Source organism: Pleurodeles waltl, chromosome 1_2 (genome assembly GCF_031143425.1).
Source record: "Pleurodeles waltl isolate 20211129_DDA chromosome 1_2, aPleWal1.hap1.20221129, whole genome shotgun sequence".
NCBI classification, from domain to species: Eukaryota; Metazoa; Chordata; class Amphibia; order Caudata; family Salamandridae; genus Pleurodeles; species Pleurodeles waltl.
Window position 1 is genome coordinate 1,228,941,941 of NC_090437.1, and position 25,349 is coordinate 1,228,967,289.

The window sequence follows — 25,349 nt, forward strand, 5'->3', positions numbered from 1 at the left end:
TATACATTTCTGACATTCAAAAACAATACAAAAACAAATCAGTGACCAATATAGCCACCTTTCTTTGCAAGGACACTCAAAAGCCTGCCATCCATGGATTCTGTCAGTGTTTTGATCTGTTCACCATCAACATTGCGTGCAGCAGCAACCACAGCCTCCCAGACACTGTTCAGAGAGGTGTACTGTTTTCCCTCCTTGTAAATCTCACATTTGATGATGGACCACAGGTTCTCAATGGGGTTCAGATCAGGTGAACAAGGAGGCCATGTCATTAGATTTCCTTCTTTTATACCCTTTCTTGCCAGCCACGCTGTGGAGTACTTGGACGCGTGTGATGGAGCATTGTCCTGCATGAAAATCATGTTTTTCTTGAAGGATGCAGACTTCTTCCTGTACCACTGCTTGAAGAAGGTGTCTTCCAGGAACTGGCAGTAGGACTGGGAGTTGAGCTTGACTCCATCTTCAACCCGAAAAGGCCCCACAAGCTCATCTTTGATGATACCAGCCCAAACCAGTACTCCACCTCCACCTTGCTGGCGTCTGAGTCGGACTGCAGCTCTCTGCCCTTTACCAATCCAGCCACGGGCCCATCCATATCTGGCCCATCAAGACTCACTCTCATTTCATCAGTCCATAAAACCTTAGAAAAATCAGTCTTGAGATATTTCTTGGCCCAGTCTTGACGTTTCAGCTTGTGTGTCTTGTTCAGTGGTGGTCGTCTTTCAGCCTTTCTTACCTTGGCCATGTCTCTGAGTATTGCACACCTTGTGCTTTTGGGCACTCCAGTGATGTTGCAGCTCTGAAATATGGCCAAACTGGTGGCAAGTGGCATCGTGGCAGCTGCACGCTAGACTTTTCTCAGTTCATGGGCAGTTATTTTGCGCCTTGGTTTTTCCACACGCTTCTTGCGACCCTGTTGACTATTTTGAATGAAACACTTGATTGTTCGATGATCACGCTTCAGAAGCTTTGCAATTTTAAGAGTGCTGCATCCCTCTGCAAGATATCTCACTATTTTTGACTTTTCTGAGCCTGTCAAGTCCTTCTTTTGACCCATTTTGCCAAAGGAAAGGAAGTTGCCTAATAATTATGCACACCTGATATAGGGTGTTGATGTCATTAGACCACACCCCTTCTCATTACAGAGATGCACATCACCTAATATGCTTAATTGGTAGTAGGCTTTCGAGCCTATACAGCTTGGAGTAAGACAACATGCATAAAGAGGATGATGTGGTCAAAATACTCATTTGCCTAATAATTCTGCACTCCCTGTAGGGATGGTGAAACTTGAACAAAGGTACTTTAAACAGGATCCTACAAAAGCTATTTAACGAACAGCACAAGCCTGGCAAAGTTTAAAAATACAGAACAAAACTACGAGATAATTACAGTAGTAAAATATAGCATTTTGAGTAACAACAGAACGCATGGGATTTCTAAGCATGAGCACAGCCATAAAAGTTGGTTAATTTTTAAATAGTCTGAAGAAAGTATATATGAGCACAGAGGGTAGGTAATACTGTACCCTAGAAGCTTGGGAGGCTTGCAAAAAAGAAGGATATTTAAGTGAGACAACTGAATAGCCCCCTGTATGCTTCTGCGCAAGAGGAATGACTTTACACTTGAACCATCATGAACTGCCGCCTCAATACAGTCTAGCCATGCTAATGGCAGCCCAGGTCCACGCAGCCTATAGACATCTTTATTTCAAGAGGATGCGATTTTTGGTTTAATCCAGCATAATTCCAGTGTTATGGAGTTAGTTCTATCCCATCCTCTGTATAAAAAAGGTGGCGGATCCATCCGTAATAGTTATTGTTTGATAGCATCTTTGGATATTGCGCAAAGTATTCTGCCTGTATTCTTCTGGATGTGCTGGAGCCTCGAGTGGAGAGAGAGAATTGTTTGACTATTTGTCAGCCAAGCTTTGATGCCCGTTGTGGTGCTGCAGATTAAACCATGGATTGTGCTCTTCTGGCACAGCTATGTCAGAAATATCCTATTCATGAATACTTCACTTCTAGAAAAAAAACGCTGGGTTAGGGTGCTTAGGGCATACATTGGTCTAAGATGAACACATGGCGTACACTACAGAGTACAATTCAGTGTCTAAATCGGGATACTTTGTTAATAAAGGCTCAGAAGTGACAAAAAAAATATGCACTACCCAAGTGTCAAAGCAGGCCTGCACAGAGGCCCTATACTGTATCTTGTACACAGATGATCAAAAGAGAACATATAAAAAAGCTAGGTGCTTTCTCTTAGAAATCATCTAATGAAAGGTGGGTGCTTTTTTACAAAGCCTGATGGCAAAGCTAATGAGATTCTTCAATGTGCCAAGGTTATAGTTGACCCAACCAAAATGGCCTCCAGAGGGTATTACATTTTCTTGACATCGCTAAGTGTTCAAGCAAGTGGGGGAGGAGAAAGTGAACAGCGACAAGACAAAGGTAATCAACTTTGGCAGGAAATGGCTCCAAAAAGTGCCACGTCATACCTACTTGTAACTGGCTCCATGAAAATAGTACCCAATTTGAAAAAAATATCAAATTTTAAATATAATCCTACCAGTTGGACATTTGCGCTCAACAGAAGTTATAATGAAATACCAAGCCAGACTGCCGTCAATTTGTTTCCAATTGTAAAGGCTACGTTTTTACCACCCTTAAAACAAGCAGATAGGCTAAGTACTAATGGGCTAATTTTGGAAGAAAGCAAGGAAGGGCTTTGAAGTGGCAGAATCCATGGTCCGACTGCCCAGAGCTTTTTCAGTGAAGTGTTTGTAGCTTGAAGATCCTAGGGACACATACTCCTGTCCGAAAAAGGCAGGCTGGGATAACTTTATTCATGTCTCACACTTCAGGTTCTGCAGAGCTTTAAACTATAAAGGGCTCTTTCTACATTATTGAGACATATAAATGGGGGCAGAGCCAGGAGTATATGCTATCCACATTCCCTCTGTATTTATTACAAGGGTACAATAGCTTAACATTTGTATTGCCCCTCTCCAGGAAATTCCTTGCTTGCTTTAGTGCTAATTCTGGAAACTGTCGACTACTAGAAAGGTAAACGTTAAAAAATATATTAACCGCTGGCGACAGAAATCTCTTCTGCACAGATGTCACCAAACCCAGTGAAGGGCTCCCCTATGCACCTCTGAAAAACAACGTTTTTGTATGGCCCCTGCGGTCTGGATCCTAGCGTGGCACCCTTGAACGAAAAGCAACCTTAAACTCCTTCCCCCGTGGCAGGCACTTCAAAGGGTGTTAACCAACTAATCTATCGTACGTAAAACATACATCTGTGACCCACACATTATGCGCTAAGCTCGGAAGCAGTCAAGTTAGCCCACTGTACCATTTTACGGGGCTTCAAACCTGTGACCAGAGATGGCACATATATCTCTGCAGTAAGTGCAATAACCGCCACAGTTAACTTATTACTTACTACTAACAGACTTTGCCTGAATTGTGTTCAATACACAGGACTGATTTCTGCAGCAGATGACATAATACCGCCCCCCCTGGTTATCAGGTGAGGCTTGTCAGTGCTCACCACAGGCAAAGAAAAAACAAGCATTTGCAATAAAATAGGTCTCACATTTGCGAGAGTTAGAGCTATTGGCGGTGTAAATTACACAGACATTTATTTATGTATTTTGGTTAGGAGTGTAGGGGACGTATGCAGTGTGGATTGGAGATTTATGTTTTGTATTTTAATTGTTACTTGTGGAATAGTGTAGTGTGGAATTTGTGTAGTGGAATTATGTGGTATGGTGAGTATATATGGGCGAGAGCGGCACAGAAAAGATAGAAAGGAAGATAGAGAGGGATAGGTAATTTATTTAGAGCTGGTGCAAGTGTCCCTCACAGAGAAGGTACAATGCAAGATTCCCTCACAGAGAAGGTGCAATGCAAGCTTCCCTCACAGAGAATGTACCATGCAAACATCCCTCACACATACAGTACAGGCAGCAGCAGCAGTGAATGCTTCCCTCACACAGCAGATACAGCACAGGCAGCAGTGCATGCTCCCTCACAAAGAATGTACAATGCAAGCTTCCCTCACACACAGCAGATACAGTACAGGCAACAGTGCAAGCTTCCCTCACAGATACTGCACAGCAGCAGTGCAAGTTTCCCTCACACACTAGGCGAGACCTAAAAATGTGGCTTCTACAAAGTGCGTCTTGGTTTACCAGTTAATGTGAGGCAGTACTAAAGTCACTAAAAATAAACCTGTAGTCTAGACATGAACTCAGGCTATGAAAGTTGAAATTAAATACTGCACAGCGGCCAGCAGTGACACATTTGCGGTTGCTTGGTACGTTATTGTTACCAAGTAAACGCCTCACCTCCAAATGTCCCCTCAAAAGGGGTACTTTGATGCGGCCCAGGCATATGTTTACCAGCTGAAGTGAACATCTGCTGCCTCTGCATAAATAAGTATTGACATATTACTTCCGCTCTGCAACCACCTATCTGAGCGCAGGATTTAACTAGTCAGACGCACAGAGAACATCCTCGCAGGGGTCAGTCTTGGAACCATGCTCTGACAACAAAGTCGGATCATAAACACAGATATAAGTGCTCAAGAAATGGTAGGCTTGCGTGGGGGTGGGGGGGGGGGGGGAGTAGGATAGTATGTTCAGTACTAAATTTAAACAAAAAAGCCATCTAATACAAACACAGGTAACTTCCTAACACTGCAGAACATTCACATGACATGAATGCCTACACTTAATCCCACAACACCAAACACCCAAAGGCAAACTGGCACTTGCAGTTATTAACTTCTAATGCATCACCTTAATAAGGCTCAGGAACAGTAATACTTATCCCTCTGTCCGGGTGTTAATGAAGCCGTGCTATAGCTCGGAGTGCTCGATGATCTGGAGTATGCAGACAGATTAGCTCCTTTGTATGTACCCTTCCCCACAGCAATGCACTTTACGTTTCCAAAAATAATTATTTCAAGAGACTCAAGAAAAAACACACAGAGACTACCCTCCCTGAAGCGTACACCTCCTGCGCACACCGCCCTATTTACTTCCAGCACAGGCCTTGGCGCAGATACAATTTAAATAACTAATCAAATAAGCTATCCAAAGCATGGGAACAGGACACGAACTGCAAGTGATTTACAGCAGCCGACGAATGGGCAGCAGGCGTATCACTCACAGATTGTTTTTCCCCGAGGCAAATGGTTTATAATAGTTACTTAGTGACATACCCAGCACAGGTGCACGTGGTGCTTTCCCCGCCAAGCATTATGCAGCATAAACGCTGTGGCCAGTTGGGTGAATTAATGCTTCTCTCAACGGATATGGCACGAGAAAATACCTCTGGAGTGGATCAGTTATACATAAATCAAGTAGATTTCTAAAGGTAGAGGAGGGAGCAAATGTTGTAAACCGTTGTTTCCCAACCTGTGGACCGGGGACCCTAGGGGTCCGCGAAGCCTCGTCAGGGGGTCCGCGACTGCTCAGAAAATAAACTAAAATTAACAGATTAGGTCCCCAGCTCTCAGTAATGGCCTAGTAAGGGGTCCCCGGATTCCAATAATGATTCAGTGGGGGTCCCCGGATGTGAAAAGGTTGGGAACCACTGTTGTAAACTGTTTGGCCAGAGCTTCCGGTTTTGGAGCTGGAAAACGCAGGTTTGGGTTTCAATATCGACGCCGGCTCAACATCCAGTGATTCCAGGCAAATTACTTAGTCTCCCCTTGCTACCAAAAATGGAAAAAAAATTGTCCTTCTGTAATGTAACCATTATTCATATAAAGCGCTGTAATACCTTTGTGTCAAGTTCGCACCCCATAGAAGTGCTAAAAACATACCGACATGAGTGCAACCCAACAAAAGCGTTCAACATGAAGCACCGAGCGCATGAAGCGGCTGCCGTTCTGATGCACGAGCACAGGCAAACTAAGAAAATGGAGTGCACAAAGGAACTTAAATTAAAAAAAAAGAGGAATCCCACATATAACAAAGGCAGTCCTCATGAGAGGTTACAAAAGTGCACAGGGAGGGAGTAGTGATCATTTGCACCAATCGAAAGCAAGCTTTTAGGAAAGAGAATCATACAACCTAACTACAAAGATGTGTGGAACTGAAAGCCCATATTCTAAATTCAATACGTCTCGAAAAGACGGCGCAAACGCTGTCTAGGCGAAACCTGGAAAATGTTGAGGCAGGTCCTTACTTTGCTCTCTTTCTACTGTAAACTGCTCCCCTCGGCAAACAAAACATGGAAGCCACAAAAATGGAAAACTATTGACCAGAATAACTTAGAGACAATACCAGAGGGGCCTCTAGGGAGGACAAGACCATAATCAGCAGGACCAAGTGGCTGGGGGAGGAGCAGGTGGTCTCATAAGAATTGGACTAGGACCAAAAGGACTAGAAGGACAAGGTCAAGTAGGGCCAGGATCGGTAATATCAAGAAAACCAGGAAGGCCAAAAGGACCATGAGTACAAGGGCCAGATAAGAGCCAAAGCCCACAAGATCTGGATGACGGGCACAAGTTCAGAAAAAGACCAGCTAGAAGAGGAGTAAAGGAACCAGAAATAGAAGGATTAGGACCAGGGCCAAGACTAGGACCAGTAGAAACAAGACACAGAGGAAGTCCACAAGTACCAGAATTGAAGACCCGAAAGAAAAGGACAAGGAATGTCAGCTGGATCAGGGTCAGGACAAGCCGCAGGACTCAGGACAGGTGAAGAGAGAAAAGGACCACAGAAGGACCACTACCAGCACAGCAGGACCAGGGGAACCAGGAGGGCTACGACTAGAAGAATCAGTTCAGGAGAAGGAGGTCTAAGAGGATGAAGACTAAGGTAGACAAGAAGGAGAAGGTTGACAAAAGCAAGTAGTACCAAGATTAAGAAAATATGGACCAGACAAGAAATGTGTGCAATTTGGCCCAAAGAAGGACTAGATAAGAGCGAGGGGGGCCTGGACATGACCAGGACTCTAAAAAAGGATGGCGAACAATTAGAGCAATATGAAAACAAGGAGTTGGAAGAGAAGTAGGAGGCATATTATGAGAAGAATGAGGAAAAGCAGAAGGGGGTAAGTGGAGACAGCCAATGGGATTCCAAGCCACATAATATCCTTAGTTATAGAGGTTGCTCCTTTATGACCTATTCCTACTTTTCCTACAACATGGTCCCTTTGGAGAGTCCCACCCTTTTCAGCCCACTAAAGCAGTGCTTAACCATTACGGTACTTTAAAATTAAGTCTGTTTGTGACCAAGTAATTAAACCAGAACAGCTTTTCAATCACATTTATTTTCTTGCTGCAAATAGATGTGGAAGCAGAGTTTGTCAAAAAATATGTTATAGCTGGACTATCACTGGCACTACCTCTCACTACTCTGCCCTTTTTCTGTCACATTAAATTTTTAGGAACCAGAGTAAACATATTCCATTTCCAACACTGACGGAGAACATTTCTACAGCTAAAGAACAATTGTATATCACTTTTGTGCCAGTATTCCCCTTTTACCATTCCACTATTTTAAATGAATTTCAAATGTAAATGTTTTATGTTCTGTGCTGCTCAAAACCTCAAGTTGGCTGAAATTTGTGAACTAAAGTGAAACAGAGATCTTGCCCGCACACCGAGATCAGGTACCAGACGCACTACCAATATGGTAATTATTGCATCTTCCTGTAACAGGACATATAAAAACTAGAAATAGCAGCATACAAAATCAAGATAACATAGCACAATGACCTACATGAAACATGATTTTTGTTTTAAAGTTCATAGACATGCACATTATAACCAAAAACAAAAGCACTTGGGCATTAAAAAGAATATTCAAACACTAACCTATGAGTCACCAGACAGTCTAGGGCACAGTGAGGGAGGCAATTTGTGTAGAGCACTTTCAGTGAACTAAGGCGCTACCTTACAATGGGCAAAAGTGACTGCTCTCATAAGTTATGCCTATATCTGTTGTTAAGTTGCACCTACTAGAAGCATTTACCAGAATCCCTTTCTCAACCATTCCTATGATAGGAATGTCTTAGGAAACAGTCTTAATTTCTATAACGATATGGAATTCGTCAGAATTCTACTTACAACTGTTTCAATAGCCCAAGATTGTACATAAAAAAAAAAATTCAAGCAACATTTTGACGTTTAGGATTTGCAATTATTACACATTTTTACTCTTGCATTTACTTTCTTTGCACATGTGCCCTGTGAAAACTGGAAAAGGTGTTCTTTCCCATACTTTCTGCAGCAATTATATGTGAACCTTCCAGTTGTGCAAATCTGAAATAGTGGGAAAAGCACATCATGTTATTAAATACCAAGAGTTACAGAACAGAACAGGAGGATACTCCGGAGAGCCACATGGGGAGAGCAGCTGTTGCTTCTTATGGAATGTGGGACAGAAATACTGGGGATCATAGAAATTTGTGCAGGGGAGGTTCCTCTATGGAGGTGTAAGGGTGTTGCCCCCACATTTTAGTTGCCCCCAGCCTCCTCATTAAACGTACAAAGAAAATGTTTTTATTGCGGCTGTGCCGCAGTGGTGCTTTATTACAGCCTTGTAGGTACCTCTCGTAGGCCGGGGTGTGGTGTTTTGTAAGCTCACCCAGGTCACTCACTGCAGTGAAGTGCGCATGTCAAGATGGACGGTGCCTTTCACCGTACAGATCGACATGCGTACTTGGGGGGGGGGGGGGGACAAGATCACAGCTTCTGCTCACCCATTCTCCAAAGGAGCACTGTGTATGGCTCCCTAGCCAATCCTGCGCTGCCCTCATGCTGTTTCAAATATAAACAGCAAGGGAGTAGCGTCTTGATTGGCTCAGGCGCCATGCATAAGCCTAAATCTTGCGCTGAACACGTGGCAGTGGGGGGGTGAGGGGACATGGGGGCTTCGGTTAGGTTCACAGAATATGGGCGATCACTGTTTGGCTTTATTACAAAGCCATGCAGCGATTGGCTTTTTACTGTCCCATGCTCTCTTCCCTCTGCGTGCTCAGGTCCGTTTGCTGCATGAGGTAGCAGAAAGAGATATTCTCACCCGACCACACCCCCCTTGTAGCCCTCATGCTCCCGCTCCTGCGGTGGATTACATGATGGTTGTTGTCCCATCATCACGACCGGTGTGTCTCATCGTTGTGGAAAACAAATACTGAAAAGGCTGCATTGGCTATTGTTATTTCATTATTTTTTTTAAATTAGACTCCCTGGCTCAAGCAGAGGGCATAATACGAGTAATCTGGAAAACATCAAAGGAAATCCTGTACAGCACTTCACACCTTCAGCAACAGCGGCCCATAAATAAATACGGAATTGCTGAGCTGTGAGAGCCGGGCCTGCTTTTCACAATCTGTTCCTTTCACTTTAAATATTTACTCAACCCTGTCTCTTAACGTTATTAATCCCTAATGTTATTTTGATTTTTTATTATTGTGCATTTATTTAGCACGGTGTTACTCCAGAGTTTTTTTTTTGTCTCCGGAAATGTAGTTTCCGATATAATCACGTCACGGTGAGGTAACTGACACGCAAATGCCCCAAAAATAGTTTAACTCCCAGAACATCTTTGCCGGCCTTAGAGCTCCCTAACAACACGCTGCAGCAATGCAAACCGTTTGAGACATGCTGCTGATAAATGGCAGTGTACTGTCTTTAGTTTTTCTTGATGCTTTGTTCGTACGTTTTTAACTCTGAAATGAAACCTTTAATTGTAATTTTACAGCTGTAGACTTGTAAACCAGATCTGATTGTATTTGTCTGTCATGTGGCAGGTGCTTTACGGGGGACACTAGTTGAAGTAGTAAATGAAAACAGTTTCCTCCTAATCCAGGCTTCCTCGGAGCCCGCAGGTTTGTCATAGTGGGTAGGATAAAAGGTGTTTGGCACGGTGGTCCTTTTGTAGCTGGTCCACCCACGAATACCCTTTCACCTGGGTCAGAACTGGGCTGCAAAACGCAGCCAGAGGAGAATTCTAACTATGTCATAAAAAAATAAATCCCACGAGTTCACGTCCTATTTGACCATGGATAATTCAATGTGAGTTCCGATGGTGTTATTGGCATAGGTGTCCCCAAAGAGGAAACATGTTCAACTGTATTGCAAGCAGATCAATTGCCATCTACCTGTCTGCCAATAAGTAAGGTACCCTGGGACTGACTGAATCATTTACCACCTATTGTTAGCCTGGGACACATTCAACGTGGGAAGATATGGGGCTGTTTTTATTGGGTTTAAATATTTCAGGACTACATGTCACAATTGTTTAAGAATTTTTTATTTCTCTAATTTGCTTAAAAATTCAACATTAACCACTTTTTCTTTTTTTTAAAAAATTCCTAGGGGAAGGGCAGGGGGCACCTCCCCTCTTTATACCCCAAGCTCACCTTTTCTCAGCTGGACTGGTTTGCCTTGCTCACTTGTGACAATAACACTCATCCCCAAGTTTTACGCCCCACCACTTTCAAATCTCACCAGCTGCCACTGAATTTGTGGCAAGTGGATTGCTGAAGCTCTTAAATTGTGTGTTATTAATACACTGCACTGTACATTGTTAACCCGTTGTTAGCATATAAAAGTCTGCTCTTCTATATCACACAACACAAGTGATCTAAGTTGTAGTTATAGATGATGCATGCAATGCCAACTGTAAATCTTTCATCATTTTCTGTGAGGTTGTAAAAAAAATCTTTAAAATAAAGTTTCAAAAACTTGGAGAGGGAAGGCAAAAAGGGCGATTGGTTCTAAGCTCCTAACACAATAACATCTAGGGAAGATTTTTGAAGAGAGGGTCTAATCAGCCCTACTGAAAGCTAGATGAACTGCACCAAGGCTGAGAGACAGTAAAAATACCTGCTAGAAATGGATGTAAGTTGGTGCGGAAGTGAAGCACCTGTTGAATACAGCCAACTTTTGATCTTATTCAGCATGTGCTAAGGGCGCTTTGTGGCAAGAGAATTAAAGACCACTGGACCCAAGCAGGAAGAGACAGTGGGGAATGACTGTCCACTTAACTTCCAATTAAACAAAGGATTAGTTTTGTCTAATGGCAGTGATAAATTTGGAAGAGGACTGTGCCTAGCTATCACAAAAATAATTGCTCTCAACGCCCTGCTCTCCCCCTAGAAATCTGCCAAAAGTTGGCACTACTCTTGTGAAGGGAGAGGGGCTACGATCAGAGGCCATCAACTGGGAATATTTACTTGGCTTATCAATGACTAGAATGTTTGTTTGGCCTAATGAATTAAGGGAATGCATTTAGTTAACTATTAGAAATGCATCACTTTAATCTCTGCAGTCTGCTTCTTCCACTTTCTTTCTGTCTGCTTAGTCAATCTTCTCTCTCAAATAAAAAATGAATGTATTCAGTGAATGACTAGAGCAATGCCAGTCTTATTCCTTCAACATGGCCATCTGGTCCATTATTGCAAGGGCATCATTCAATCTTGCCTGGAAGTATTTCACTTATGAGCCCATTTGGCATAAAGCAAGGAACGCAGTAATTCAAGAAGCACCGAGGTAAAAACTTTACAGTACCCCTTTAACAATAAAATCTTATGATGGGTAATTCTGTGAACCTTGAGCGAGCCCTCTAACAGTTCACCGTCCAAACAGACAAGGTGGCAAATGCAAGATCAGTACAAATATATATTCCCCTCAAAGATGGTATCCGGGGAGTGTTCTCTGGGGGTAACTCTGTTTGTATATATACAGTGAAAAATCTCGTGGGGTAGGAGAAAACCAATCTTTGAGGCGTAACAGAAGAAAAACTGTGCCTTGTTTCAAAAGCCTCTCCAACCAACAAACCCAGCAGCATAACATGCTTGTACATGTCATGAAAAGACAATGCATAAAAGCAAGAAACGCCTACATATGCTGGAAACAGAACAGAAAAAAAAAAAAAGAAATTACAACTGGTGGAGACACTGTAAGATAAGATATTGCATGCATCCCACGCACTTATTTTGGCAATACTTGTGTGGCATTTCATACTACTAAAGTATGTTCTACTGTATAAAGCTAACCCAGAGCCCAGATGCCACGGTACTCGCTGAGCGTCCATGGTAAGTCCAGGAGAGCCACTTCTGGATTTTGAATATATTCACAACACAAATTTGTATACTAAGAATTCAGAAGAAAGTCGTATCCTCCATGGTTATCCTGTAAATTTCTCTGTATGATCCCCTCATTGCACTTCGTTTTCATATGTTGTGCAAAGTTATTTTTTTTTTTATTAACTAATCTTTAAAATTCACTTCTCTGATGCAAGAATTCAGGTGCCCGGACATACTGCACCCACGCATCTACCTATATTAAAGAACAGAGTCGCTCGTCTCAGATTCTATTCTGTTCATACAAGTGGAATGACTACAAGTTATTTTCTTATATTTATTAAATTCTCAAGATCTACTTTCTACTAATTTTTCCTCTCAAGGTATCTCTTGAAATCATTTGTTCCACTCATTCACTTTCTAAGCTACAATTTTTTAGTCATAATTCACAGAACATAATTTGGCCAGTTGTGAGTTTGATAAGTCTCAATGCGTTTCGTGCCAAATGATTCTTCATGAGAACACGCACTTCAGAGTACCTGTATATTCAAACACAAAGTGCACCAACATTAGCACTTCAGCTCCACATAGCATCATAATTTACATAAATACAATTGTCTCCATATTCTAATGAGTTCTATCTGGCACAAATAAGTTTATATTTATATGGTTACTCTGTCTCCAAAACAAAAACACACTTGCTCCCATTTCTTCCACATTCTTTGTGTTCATATAGCCATGCTACATGTACACTTCCATTGTTTTCATAAAACACACTCGCTCCCATTCCCTCTACAAACATTCTCTGCGATCATATATCTCGGTTACTTGTACGCTTCCATTATTTTCAAAGTTCAAAGTATTCCATATATCCATAACTTCTTACTTATTTTACAGATTGCCTTATGGCTATTGTGCTCACTATGAACTGTAATCTCAACTGTATCGTTAAACTATTTCGCAAAAAAGCATGATTACTTATTTCACAGTTGGATCCAATATTCGCAATGCCCTGTATAACGGATTGTCCCGCAAGCCTGACAAATCAAACATATGGTATCATACATAAAATGTTGCTACCTTTTGTTTCTGTATTTATGAGATATGTCCAACCTTGTGATATGCCATATGCCTAGCAGGGTCTAAATAGACTTTGGTTTAATACAGCGATTTTTCCTCAGCTACCATGCTGATAGGGGCTCCATTTTATTTCTATATCAATTATCGTAGCTGACTCATCTCCGAGGAAACGTGAGTAAGGGCATATGTTTCATCTCCATGCAAGCATTGGTAGAAAATGCTTCACTGCTCGCTTGCTGATCCTTCACTTGTAAATTTGGAAGTAATTTCCAATGTAGCACTGTTCGTCCTCCGTTCATTATGTATAACAAAACAATGTGTGCATTAAAATGTCCTGTACATTTAAGTTTTCCAATCTCCTTATCATCTATCCTGACGAGTACTGCAGTTCAACTTTGCCAACTAAACCAGTTGGTTGTAAAACATTTAAACACAGTCCTATATTATTCCATTCTCGCACCATTGTGTCTAAATTGCCTCCTCTCTCTTGCATATGTGTTTTTGCTGTAGATTGGAGGCTTGTGCAAGCCAGAGTGCAAAATGTAAGAAGAGTGTGGTAGAAACAGACAAGGTGAGGACAGTAGGTTTAGAACATAATACTCCTCCCAAAGATGAAGTCTAAGCATTGGTCTTTGAGGTGAGTGGGCCCGTGTACATAACCATGGTCATGGTCCATAGCAGGAAAGCAAATCGTTTGCTAGTAAAACTGAAGAAACAAAGCTATGCCTTGAACTAATAAACCCTTTGAAGAGCACAATGTACAGTAAAACAAACATGAACCCCACAAAAACAAAGTGCTTTAAGTAGCAAACTTCTACATAGGCTGGGAACTTAAAGGACCATTGGAGGAGACACTATAATGCAAGATAGTGTGCATCACATAAACGCATTTCTGCAATACTGGAGTGACTTTTCATGCTACTAAAGAACCTTCGACTGTATAAAGCTAGCCGTGAACCTAAATACCATGAAAATCGCTCCACATCCAGAGTAAGCCTGGGAGAACCACTTCTAGATTTTCAATGTATTCACATAAGAAACAAATCTGCTACGAAGTCATCTATATTACCCATGGTTGTCCAGAAAATTTGCCATGGGTGCATCCCTTCGCGAGGCACTTCTGCGAGGGCAACCCAAAGCACTTTTCCCACAAAAAAGGTGTTTGATGTAAAGTCAAGGAGGAAGCTAAAACGTCTGTTGCTTTGCAGATGATCATAATAGTGAGATTTTGATTCCCTGAAAAAACTAACATCAGGCCAGATGTTCACACACAAAGTAAACGGACATTTTTTTCAGAACACTCAAGGATGTCAAAAATAGCAAGGTAGCACTACTACCTTACCCTTCTAATAAGCAGCCAGTACTTTGTGCATTCTTATCCAACCAAATAAATTGCAAAACTATACAAACATGTGGAGCGCCAAGAATCTGATAAGTAGCTGAAGTCCAAATTCAGTTTGACAAGAAGTTACCAAATCTAGAGTATTTCAATGCCAACCTTAAATTGATAAAATTGTCCTTAGTCTTCCACTACCTTTCTTTCAGCTAAGGAGCTTAAAAGCTGTGTATTCTTTAATTTAGCGAGCAGTCTGAGGTCAATATCACAAAACTCTAAGCACCTAACACAGATATAACTGTAATGGCCCAGTGGGAAAGGTGGATAAAGTTGGCTGGCCTACAGAGTCACTCAGTTAACCTACATTGGCCTAATCCTCTTCTGACCCATTTGACATGAGTGGGAAATAATGAAGAAATGGGATTGGAAGATGCAGGCCCCTAGGGGGCGGGAGAAGGGGAGTACTGGGCTTAGCGGGGGCGGTGCAATTTTCACTTTTTGAACAAAGAGGGGTTTAAATACCGGTTAAAACTAATTTTGAAAGTCAACTATGATTTCGAATCAAGTGCATTCATTTAAAAGGCTTAACTAGCATCTTGACATTTAAATACTTTTTACAGAAGAGATAATTTGGAGTACAACGGCTACAGAGCAATTAAGTTTGAGCGTAAAGTGGTGGGTCTGAACAATATTTCACACGTGTAAGCCAATAAGGTGGCTCAACCATTTAAAAGTTACCACTGACATAAGTTTCAAGTCCACCAAGGTCAACTCGCCTTTCCATTTTCTCAATGTACGTAAATTATGTGCCATTAAATTACGGAATGGTAAACACTGTTATTTACATTATTACAAATCGCAAAGTGGCATATGAAGCATTACAAATTATGACATTATTGTTTTCCTATACTGACTCCTCAAATTACTCGTTCAGTCCAATATATTTCAACCTAACCTTATAAGACGAGCCATTTCAGATAGGTCAATAACCCCGAATGAAGTAGGCTGGAAAGTTAAGGGATATGGGGACATGTACTGCTGAATCAGTACAGTAGAATTCGCATTTTTTCCATTCCGGTTTAGTTACACAGGCCGCATCTTCTATAGTGCTTCCTTACATATCTAACAAAAAAACTTCCAAATAGTTATTGTTTCCCCAAGCTTTAAAATCCAACTCCTCGGTTGTCATCCCACCTAACTAACTAAATATCAAGATGCTATGCCAACATGGAGAATGTACCCACTTGGAGCTAGAGAAGAAAAAAAACAAATACACTTACGAAATCTTGAAGTTTGTTCATAACTGTCTTACTTTTTGTAAATAACTGTAAGCCTCTGTATCCACTGTCTGAATTTTACACCTTTTTTTTTTTTTTTAAATAAGGAAATCTTCTACTCGGAAGTTGAGCACACGTACGTATGTCTTTTTGTATTTATTTCAGTGTTGTAAATCATTTTCCCCATGTTATACTTGCGATTCTTCCCTTTTCGTCTGCACACTAAAAAGCACTCTTACTCCTCCTCCCCCTTGAGCGATACGTTTCAAGGTAATTACAATATAAACATTCATACCTTTATCACTGCTAACACGGTCACTTCGTGCCCTATGCTGCAGCCTCACCCCCACACAAAATAAATGTTAAACACACCTTCTCTCCTCTTACCATCTCATTCTCATCTCTTTTTTTTCTCTCTTTCGCCCCTCCTTACTGCCTTACATGTTCTCTCTCTTCTATGTCACTAGTCCTTAAATTGTCTCAGCTGCTTTTTTTTTTTTTTTTTTTTTTTTTTAAAACACAATTTCTTTCCTCAGTCCCTTCCTTTTTGCTTTCATCTTCCTGACTTCCTTTCGGAGACAGGCTATGTCAGACACTAACCACTCCCACAGATTAGGAGCTGGTGACTGGAATCCAAGTCCACACAAAAGTTCAACCTTTACATTGCAGAAATGCTTAAAGAGCTGAACTCTCCCTGTACACAATGTATGAATCAACACAACTGTTTATGTGTAGGGGCTCAACTCTATGTACACAGTGACTTTGCTCTGGTTCAGTGCAAGAAATAAACTGCAAATAAACTCTACATTATAACTGGAGGAGCTTGGGTTCATCCTTGCAGAAATCCCACTGTACCTGTGTAGGGGTTCCAGACTATGTATGTAGAGGATCAGCTGTATTGTTACTGCCAGAGCTGCCACCTTTGAAACAGAGAAACCAGGATCAAGTCTCAGCACCGACTCAACATCCTCTGATTCTGGGAAAATCCCCTAACCTGCCAATGCCTAAAAAAATGACGGTGACCTTGTATAATGTCACTGGTGCTCCTGCAAAGAGCCCCATTACCTTCCAGTCTAGTTTGTGCTATATATAGCACTGTGGAAAGAAGGCCAACTATCTGAATGTGCTCCATTCTTCACTAGGTTGGGGTCTGATTATGACACAGACCTACACTCTGCATGTGCAGGAACTAGTTTTATTTCTGCAGGATCTCACTAATGTCTTCTAGGTATTTCCACAAATCTCTGGAAGTGCAACCTTCAGTTTTGCATTTCTGCGAGCAGGAAAAAAGGGAAGTGGTATATGTACCAGCATTTAAGCATGGGCCAGTGGAAAGTGGTGGCCGATGGCAGTTCTTGCCATCATATGTGAAAATTCAAACTTTCAGCAAGAGCCAGCGATCGGGAAACGAAGCCTGTGAAAACGGGACCTCAATAAGGTCAGATGAGTTCTGGATTTGGCTCTAATTATTACCCCATGGAGGAGTAGTGGATCAGCAGTCTGCAGTCAGCTGCAGTTTGGGTGCTACAGTAACTATATTTCGGCTGCCAATCAGTGCTTCTTTAACAATGCCTAGGAGTGATTTGGGAGAGGCTCTAGCACCAAGGGACCAAGATATGGCCCGTTATCAAGGTACATCTCCCATGGGTGCCAGGGGTATCTAAATTTGGGCTACTGTGGAAAGGTTTGGGGTACAACTTACGGACTGACACAAGGGGGCTTCCCTGGTATTAGGAAGTGAGTGAGTTCACCTTGTCAACTACTAAGTAGGGATCATAAAGGAAATCTGGGGGTACCAAATCACATTTTTGTTTTTGTGATGGAGCTTGAAGTGCCAGCCCAACGAGTAACCATGATTTTGAGAATTTCAAACAGAAAATGTTATGGCTAGCCCTGTACTGAAATGGATGCTCAGTATACATGATATAAATATTTTGAAGTGTGTCAATATCTAGAAATTTTATTTATGTATCTTTAGGAAAATAAATATGGCCCGAGAATGTTTACTTCTCAAAATGAAGTGTTGTGTCCTCATGCTACTTCATTGCTTTAATGGGGAATGGGGCTGGTTTAGCATATCCACCCAGAAGTCATTCCCACTCAACCTCAGAGAGCACCTCACTCATGTTAATGTGAACTGCTGGCTCTGGAACCAAGCTTGAGCTTTAGAAAACCCTCTTCAAGGAAGCATTCAAACAATGGGAGGTATTTATACTGTGTCGCAGCAGAAGGTGCATTAACTGACAAGACTAATTTGCCAGACTGAAGTTGGCATAGGGCAGAAGAAAGAAGGGCAGGCACCAGTTGCTGTGGCAGGAAGCTTTGGTAGTCACAGTGCCAGGTGCTGTCCGTGCACAGTGCCATGCAGTCCACTTGTCACTCTGCTGCATGTTCAGCTAAGAAATATCCTGGGCAAGAGGCACACACAGCGTTCTTTGAGGTGGAGTGTATGATGTCAGCACCTATCAGCCCTTGATCAGTCTCAGAGGAATATGGCAAGCCATGTTTGTCCCTACTGTGGTGCACTTTTCCTTCCGTACCCAAAGTGAGCTAGACTGCAATCATGAAGTAGAGAAGCGCTGCGACAGGCTGCTCTCCTCTGCTGCCTTTGTACGGAGTGTTAGAGTAAATTCATGACTGCTAAAGTAATGGTGTAACATGTTATAATCAAACCATCACCCCGACGCCAATACTGTCTGACAGACTCACAGGCAACATAAACGCCTGGGCCATGGCTAGCCTTCCTTCTGGGCTAGAACAGGTTACTATGAGCATTTTGCTCAGAGACTGCCAATAGGAGTATCTTTGAAAAGTCCCAGATCCCACTAATAACTGCTGTTGTCACCTACCATCAACCACCGAAATAGAGTAACTGCTGCCCAGACCCATATATCGCAGTAACACTTTGCATGCTCTGACTTTAGCCAGTATTTGGAATCTTTAGAAGTAAAAACACAAGTGCCTCGGAATGCAAGATGCTGTTGATAAAACAATTCTGGAATGCATGATAGACACTGTATCACTGCAATGCCATTTAAAAAAAGAAAAACATGTTCTCCCCTTTTATTGAACGTATTTAGCCATTGAACCCCTTGTCAAGGGTGGTAAGCTCTATATAAATTCAGTTACTTATAATTAGAGCCACTAGAATTATGCAACAGGGGAGGGACTATTTATGTGGCAGGTTTGAGTAAATTATGCGGCTTAATGTGAAACACTATTACTTCGTTATTTTGCAATTTTTACACTTATTAGTACAGTCTGGGCTATAGTTCCACCTCATTAGTACCAGTATAATTCCCAAATAAAGCAATCAGCAACAGACAGGTGACCAGTCAAGGTTTGCAAAGGGTCTTCCACTGCCCAGTAACACATGTTGCTGTGTATTTAGTAACTTTTAAACTGCTTGAGCTAGAAACAAATTTTATTTTAGTTAAACTCTACAGATTATGCAACAGACAATAGATTATGTGGCAAATGAGGAAAATCTATGGTTATAGAAAAAAATGCTGCAGCCGCACAGTTGTATAATTATAGTAGCCCTGAATATAATTTGCCATTTGTACCTTCTTTGCCTGGAAGGGCGCAGGTTAACAGTCAGGTTGGGAGCAGGAAAGATATTAAAGAAAGGTGGTTGATGCTAAACGACGCACATCTGAAACCAGTAACAACACAAATAAAACAGGTCATTAATTAGTCCTGTGGCGGGTGCCAACCTGATGCGAAAAACCCAACCACCGAGGGTTTCACGGTGCACACAAACCGAGGTGGATGTAAAAAACACGTATGTCATGCGCTGTAAGTTACAAGTTCAGAAAAAGAGCATCAGGGCACTCCAAAGAATAAAGAGTCCATAGTTGAGTATATAAGAGTAACAAAAACAGCCAACACGTGTTTCGTCCTCATGTAACAATCCTGGAACCAGTAGTGTGTCCACATTCCGGGTTAACAGAAGGAGAAGCCTGTTAACACGGCAGCTTTATCAGGCGCTGCGGGACTGCCACTACGCGACTCACCTACTCAGCCATAACTTACGGGCGGCACAGGTAGGGTCTACTTAGACCTTGAAATTACTTCTGTCCCGGAATGTGGACACACTACTGGTTCCAGGATTGTTACACGTGAAAAATACTTGTCCCATGTACAGATGGAACACACATACAACTTTTTTTGACCTCATAGTCTCTGCCTTGAAAAAGTCCATGAGGGCGAAACACGTGTTGGCTGTTTTTGTTACTCTTATATACACTTGTTAATTCTGAGGATTCAGACATTTGTTAAACTCGTATATATATATTTTCATCTGTGGACTTGAACATCCTAGAACTGCGATTCGACTACCGATCACAACGGATTAAAGTGTTTCACACAAAGCCACTCAACTAGGGACTCTTTATTCTTTGGAGTGCCCTGATGCTCTTTTTCTGAGGTTGGGAACAGGGTCAGGGCTGGTCTTGGAACCCAAAGCAGCCCTGGCAAATGTTGTCAGACCAGCCCTTACAGGGTACATAGCGAGCTAGTCTGACCACTACAATGGGGGTTGGGGCTTGCCAACCACCCCTCCCCAGAAAACCTGGGGGGAAAAATTTGCAAAATAATGCATTCTTCATTTTATATTCAACTGTCTTGGTTTTTAAAGCATAGTAAATGATGATTTCCCAAAGCACCAGTATGCAGCAATCTATATTGGGGCTTTTCAGTGATTCCCTCACCATCACCCTCTAACAGTGCCTCTCACCTCTCCATAGTCTCTCTGTAGGGAAATGCCTCCCTTGGCATGGTTAACCCCTAACTTTTTGCCTTTTGTTGATGCCCGTTATGACTGAAAGTGTGCTGGGATCCTGCTAACCAGGCCCCAGCACCAGTGTTCTGTCCCTAAACTGTACTTTTGTTCCCACAATTGGCACAGCCCTGGCACACAGATAAGTCACTTGGAACTGGTACCAAGGGCCCTGTGGCTAGAGAAGGTTTCTAAGGGCTGCAGCATGTCTTATGACAGACACCCTGGGGACCCCTCCCTCAGCACATGCACACTGCCTCACGGCTTGTGTGTACTGGGGGGGGAGAAAGTGACTACATCGACATGGCACTCCCCTCAGACTGCCATGCCTTCAAACCACTGCCTGTGGCATAGGTAAGTCACCCCTCTAGCAGGCCTTACAGCCCTAAGGCAGGGCGCACTATACCACAGGCGAGGGCATAGTTGCATGAGCACTATGCCCCTACAGTGGCTAAGCCAAACCTTAGACATTGTAAGTGTAGGGTAGCCATAAAGAGTATATGGTCTGGGAGTCTGTCAATTATGAACTCCATGGTGGCTACACTGAAATCTGGGAAGCTTAGATCAAACTTCTCAGCACAATAAATCCACACTAATGCAAGTGTGGGACTTAATGAAAAATGCACACAGGGGGCAGTTTAGAGATGCCCCCTGTATACCAGTCCAATCCCTAGTGTTAGGCTGACCAGTTCCTGCTGGCCTGCCACAACCAGAAACGTTTCTGGCCACATGGGGTGAGTGCCTTTGTCACTCTGTGGCCAGGAACAAAGCCTGCACTGGGTGGAGGTGCTTTTCACCTCACCCTGCAGGAACTGTAACACCTGGCGGTGAGCCGCAAAGGCCCATGCTTGTTGTTACAGCACCCCAGGGCATCCCAGGTAGTGGAGATGCCTGCCCCTCTGGACACAGCCCCCACTTTTGGCGGCAAGTCTGGAGGAGATAATGAGAAAAACAAGGAGGAGTCACCCACCAGTCAGGACAGCCCCTAGGGTGTCCTGAGCTGAGGTGACCCCTGCCTTAAGAAATGCTCCATCTTGGTTTTGGATGATTCCCCCCAATAGGAATAGGGATGTGCCCTCCTCCCCTCAGGGAGGAGGCACAAAGAGGCTGTAGCCACCCTACAGGACAGTAGCCATTGGCTACTCCCCCCAGACCTAACACACACCCCTAAATTCAGTATTTAAGGGTGTGAAGTATTCAATCAGATTCCTGCAACCTACAACAAGAAGGACTGTTGACCTGAAAGCCCCACAAAGACGACCACTGACTTGGCCCCAGCCCTACCGGCCTCTCTCCAGACTCAAAGAACCTGCACAGCGATGCATCCAGCTGGACCAACGACCTCTGAGGACTGACCTACACCTAAAGGACCAAGAACCTCCCGAGGACAGCAGATCTGTCAAGAAACAACTACAAAACAGCAACACAAAACTAACTTTAAAGAAACTTCAACTTCCCGCCAGAAGCTGGAGTCTTCACACTCTGCACCCGACGCCACCCGGCTCGAGTTCAGGAAAACCAACACCGAAGAGAGGACCCCCAGGCAACTCCAACGACGTGGACACCCTGTGTCGGCCTCCCTGCACCCCCAGAGTGAAGCCTGCAGAGAAGATCCAGAGGCTTCCCCCTGACCGTGACTGCCTGGTAACAAAGGAACCCGACGTCTGGACCAAGCACTGCACCCACTGCCCCCAGGATCGAGAGGAACCACCTACCAGGGCAGGAGTGACCAGCAGGCTGCCCTCATCCTAGCCCAGTCGGTGGCTGGCCCGAGAAGCCCCCCGAGCCCTGCCTGCATCGCCAGAGTGACCCCAGGTCCCTCCATTGTTTTCAATACAAAACCCAACGCCTACTTTGCACACTGCACCCGGCCGCTGAGGGTGTGTTTTGTGTGCTTGTGTCCCCTCCCCACCCCCACCCCCCCAAGTGCTCTACAAAAAAAAACCTGGTCTGCTCCCTGGGGATGCAGGTACTTACCTGCTAGCAGAGAGGGACCGGAGCACCCCTGTTCCCCATAGGCACCTATGTGTTTTAGGCCATCCTTTGACCTCTGCACCTGACTGGCCCTGTGTTGCTGGTGCTGTGGCTTTGGGGTTGCCTTGAATCCCCAACGGTGGGCTGCCTATACCCAGGAGACTGACGGTGTAAGTGCTTTACTTATCTGAGAAACTAACGTTTACTTACCTCCCCCAGGGACTGTTGATTTTTTGCAGGTTCCTCTTTTAAAATATCTTACTTCCATTTTAACCAAAACTGTGTGTACTTCTGTTTTAAATCAAAGTTCTATACTTACCTGTGTGAAATACCTTACAATTTATGTACTTACCTAAAATTTGAATCTTGCGGTTCCAAAAATAAATTAAGAAAATATATTTTTCTATATAAAAACCTATTGGCCTGGAGTTAAGTCTTTGAGTGTGTGTACAAATGCTTAACACTACCCTCTGAAAAGCCTACTGCCCGTCCACACTAAGACAAAATAGAGAATAAGTATTATATAATTTTGCCACTATCAACCTCTAAGGGGAACCCTTGGATTCTTTGCACACTATCTCTCACTTTGAGAAAGTATATACAGAGCCAACTTCCTACACTCTCTCTCACATGTATTTCATTTGTTTTATAGTGCCTCTCTTACCAGTTTTGGAGCACTTTGCATCACACACACACAGAAAATGAATCATGTGTAAATCAGTGTACAGAAAATGTTATACAAAACAAACGTGACTACAAGGTGTCGGATTGACATCATCCACACTGGTAGGCATTTTTTGAGAGTACTTGGTCTGGGTCACCATCTACTCAGGATTTAGAACGTAACAGTGGTTAGGGTTGACTTTACTAATCATTTATTTCTCCTCAAACCCTTTATAGCAAAATTAGGATAACCAAACACTGGGAAAAAAACAACTTGAAAATGTGCAGTTTGCATGCGGCTCTCTGATGGCAGTTCATAGCTTGCTGTGCTAGATTATGATTTAAATTATTAACTGCACAGTAACTAAAAGATCTCTATGACAAAAGCAACATCCCACTAATTTATGGTCTGTAATCTACATAGTACACGTTCTTAACAGTAGGCATATTAACCCTCTGTGCTGCCTTAGTTGAGTCAAAACTGCAACTAGACAAAACTCAGATGTACCTCAGGCAGGTACATGATTCATGGGAGTTATCTTGCCACCATCATTGTTGCCTGAAAACTGCTGGATATACAAAAACTCTGCAGAGCTTTTAAAATTGCTGTACGGCTAGAAAACCAGCCCGCCCTCTGTAACAAAAGTAAATCCCCCTCCCCGTCACCCCCTTCCAGCTTCCAGGCACCGCCTGATGCCCTTAGAGCCAAGTCAGGCCTTGGCAGGGATCGCTTTCGAAGCGCAATTACTGCCTCTCACCTGATAACTGCAAACCTTGTCTCCAGGAGGAATGCGGCCACTCATAGTGAAAGCCAGCCCCAGACACCACCCCCGGGTCTGTGAACTAGCAGTTTATTAATTACTGGTGATGGCCGCTCCTCTTTGAAGGCACTTTCCAGCAGTAGGAAATGTTAAATTTGTCTCTTTAAAAAATGTTTTCTCAGATTCCCACACCTGCTTCCCAAGCAGCTCCCTGTCCAGGACGCGACACCCACCCAAGTGACCCACGGGAGGTGGGGGCTGAAGCCGTTGTAGCCCAGTGGGCGTTGCGCGCCGAGTTCACAACGTACACACTAATATATATACATAAATGTATATCTATACACACACAAAATGGCTTATGTACAACTCCCCCTCCTCTGCGCCCTATACTGACGCACCCCCTCCCCATCTCGCTCCGCTCTTCACCCCGGCCACTGGAGGAGAAACAAAAGGGCCGTTAAAAGGGGGGGGGGGGGGGGCTGGTGCCGCCACGTGACTCGCGATGACCCCGGGCTGACTAGGCGCGAGACAGCGCTGGGGGGGTCACCAAATAGACGCACGTACCGGCTGTGAGGGGGTCCCCGGCCGGGGACGAAAGGCTGCCCGACGCGCCGCTGCTCGCCTCCCGCATCCTGCGACCGGTCTCGGGCAGGGCCCTCCGGCGGGCGGGGGGTGTCTCCGAGCGGCTGCAGCGCCGGGATGGGTACCTCGGCAGCTGCTCCCTCTGTTCTGCGACAGCTACTCTGCCGGTCTCCTCCTTCCGCCGTGGGCAGATAGCGGGACGGCTGAGGCGTCACAAGGAGGGGCGGGGGAGAGGGAGGGTCCCGGGTCCTGAGGAATCCTGCTCGCTGCCGGGGCCGCTGGGAGTAGGCCATGGGCTGCGAGCGCTGGGAGACACCGCTCTCTGTCCACGGACTAAGGGGGGCAGTCGCGCAGAATTGTTGGGGTCTTCCAGCAGCATGGTCTCTTCCTTCGCCCCCCCAACACACACACGAGTCTCCCAGGTTTCTGAAATATTCACCGGATTTGGGCTGAATGGGTTGTTTGGGGGCGTGCTTAACCATGTACGTCTTCTAGGTTGATATGGTATTTTTAATGGACGGCCGCGTGGGGGTTAAAGCAGCTAAACACAATATTTTTCTCCTTTTCAATTACAAACGTATACCAACTTATACAACAACAAATACCGTAAGGGGTATGCTTGAACTGCCCAAAAGTTTCCCTAAATGATTATTAAAACAAAGCCAGTACCGACATGTTTTAAATCAAAAAGAATATGGATACCCGAACACGTACTCATTAAGTACGAACTTTTGGACCAATTTTCTCTGAGAAAGCTTCACAAGCTGCAGGGGCCTGAGTTACGCCCCTGAAAATAAACCACAACTCCAGATGTAGGCGAGAGATAGGATTTTTTAAAGA

At 43.7% G+C, this 25,349-nt stretch overlaps 1 protein-coding gene across 3 annotated transcripts in view; it reads right to left on the minus strand.

The window, feature by feature from the left end:
* Positions 1-25,028, minus strand: part of ST3GAL5 (ST3 beta-galactoside alpha-2,3-sialyltransferase 5) — a 248,752-nt gene extending 223,724 nt beyond the window's left edge. Inside the window, exon 1 of one of the 3 annotated variants that reach the window (XM_069204243.1) lies at positions 24,492-25,028. The gene's annotated coding sequence lies outside the window, so the exon portion shown is untranslated. The remainder of the gene's footprint in view (positions 1-24,491) is intronic. The other 2 variants (XM_069204260.1, XM_069204251.1) reach the window with 2 other exon arrangements.
* Positions 25,029-25,349: the final 321 nt, after the last annotated feature.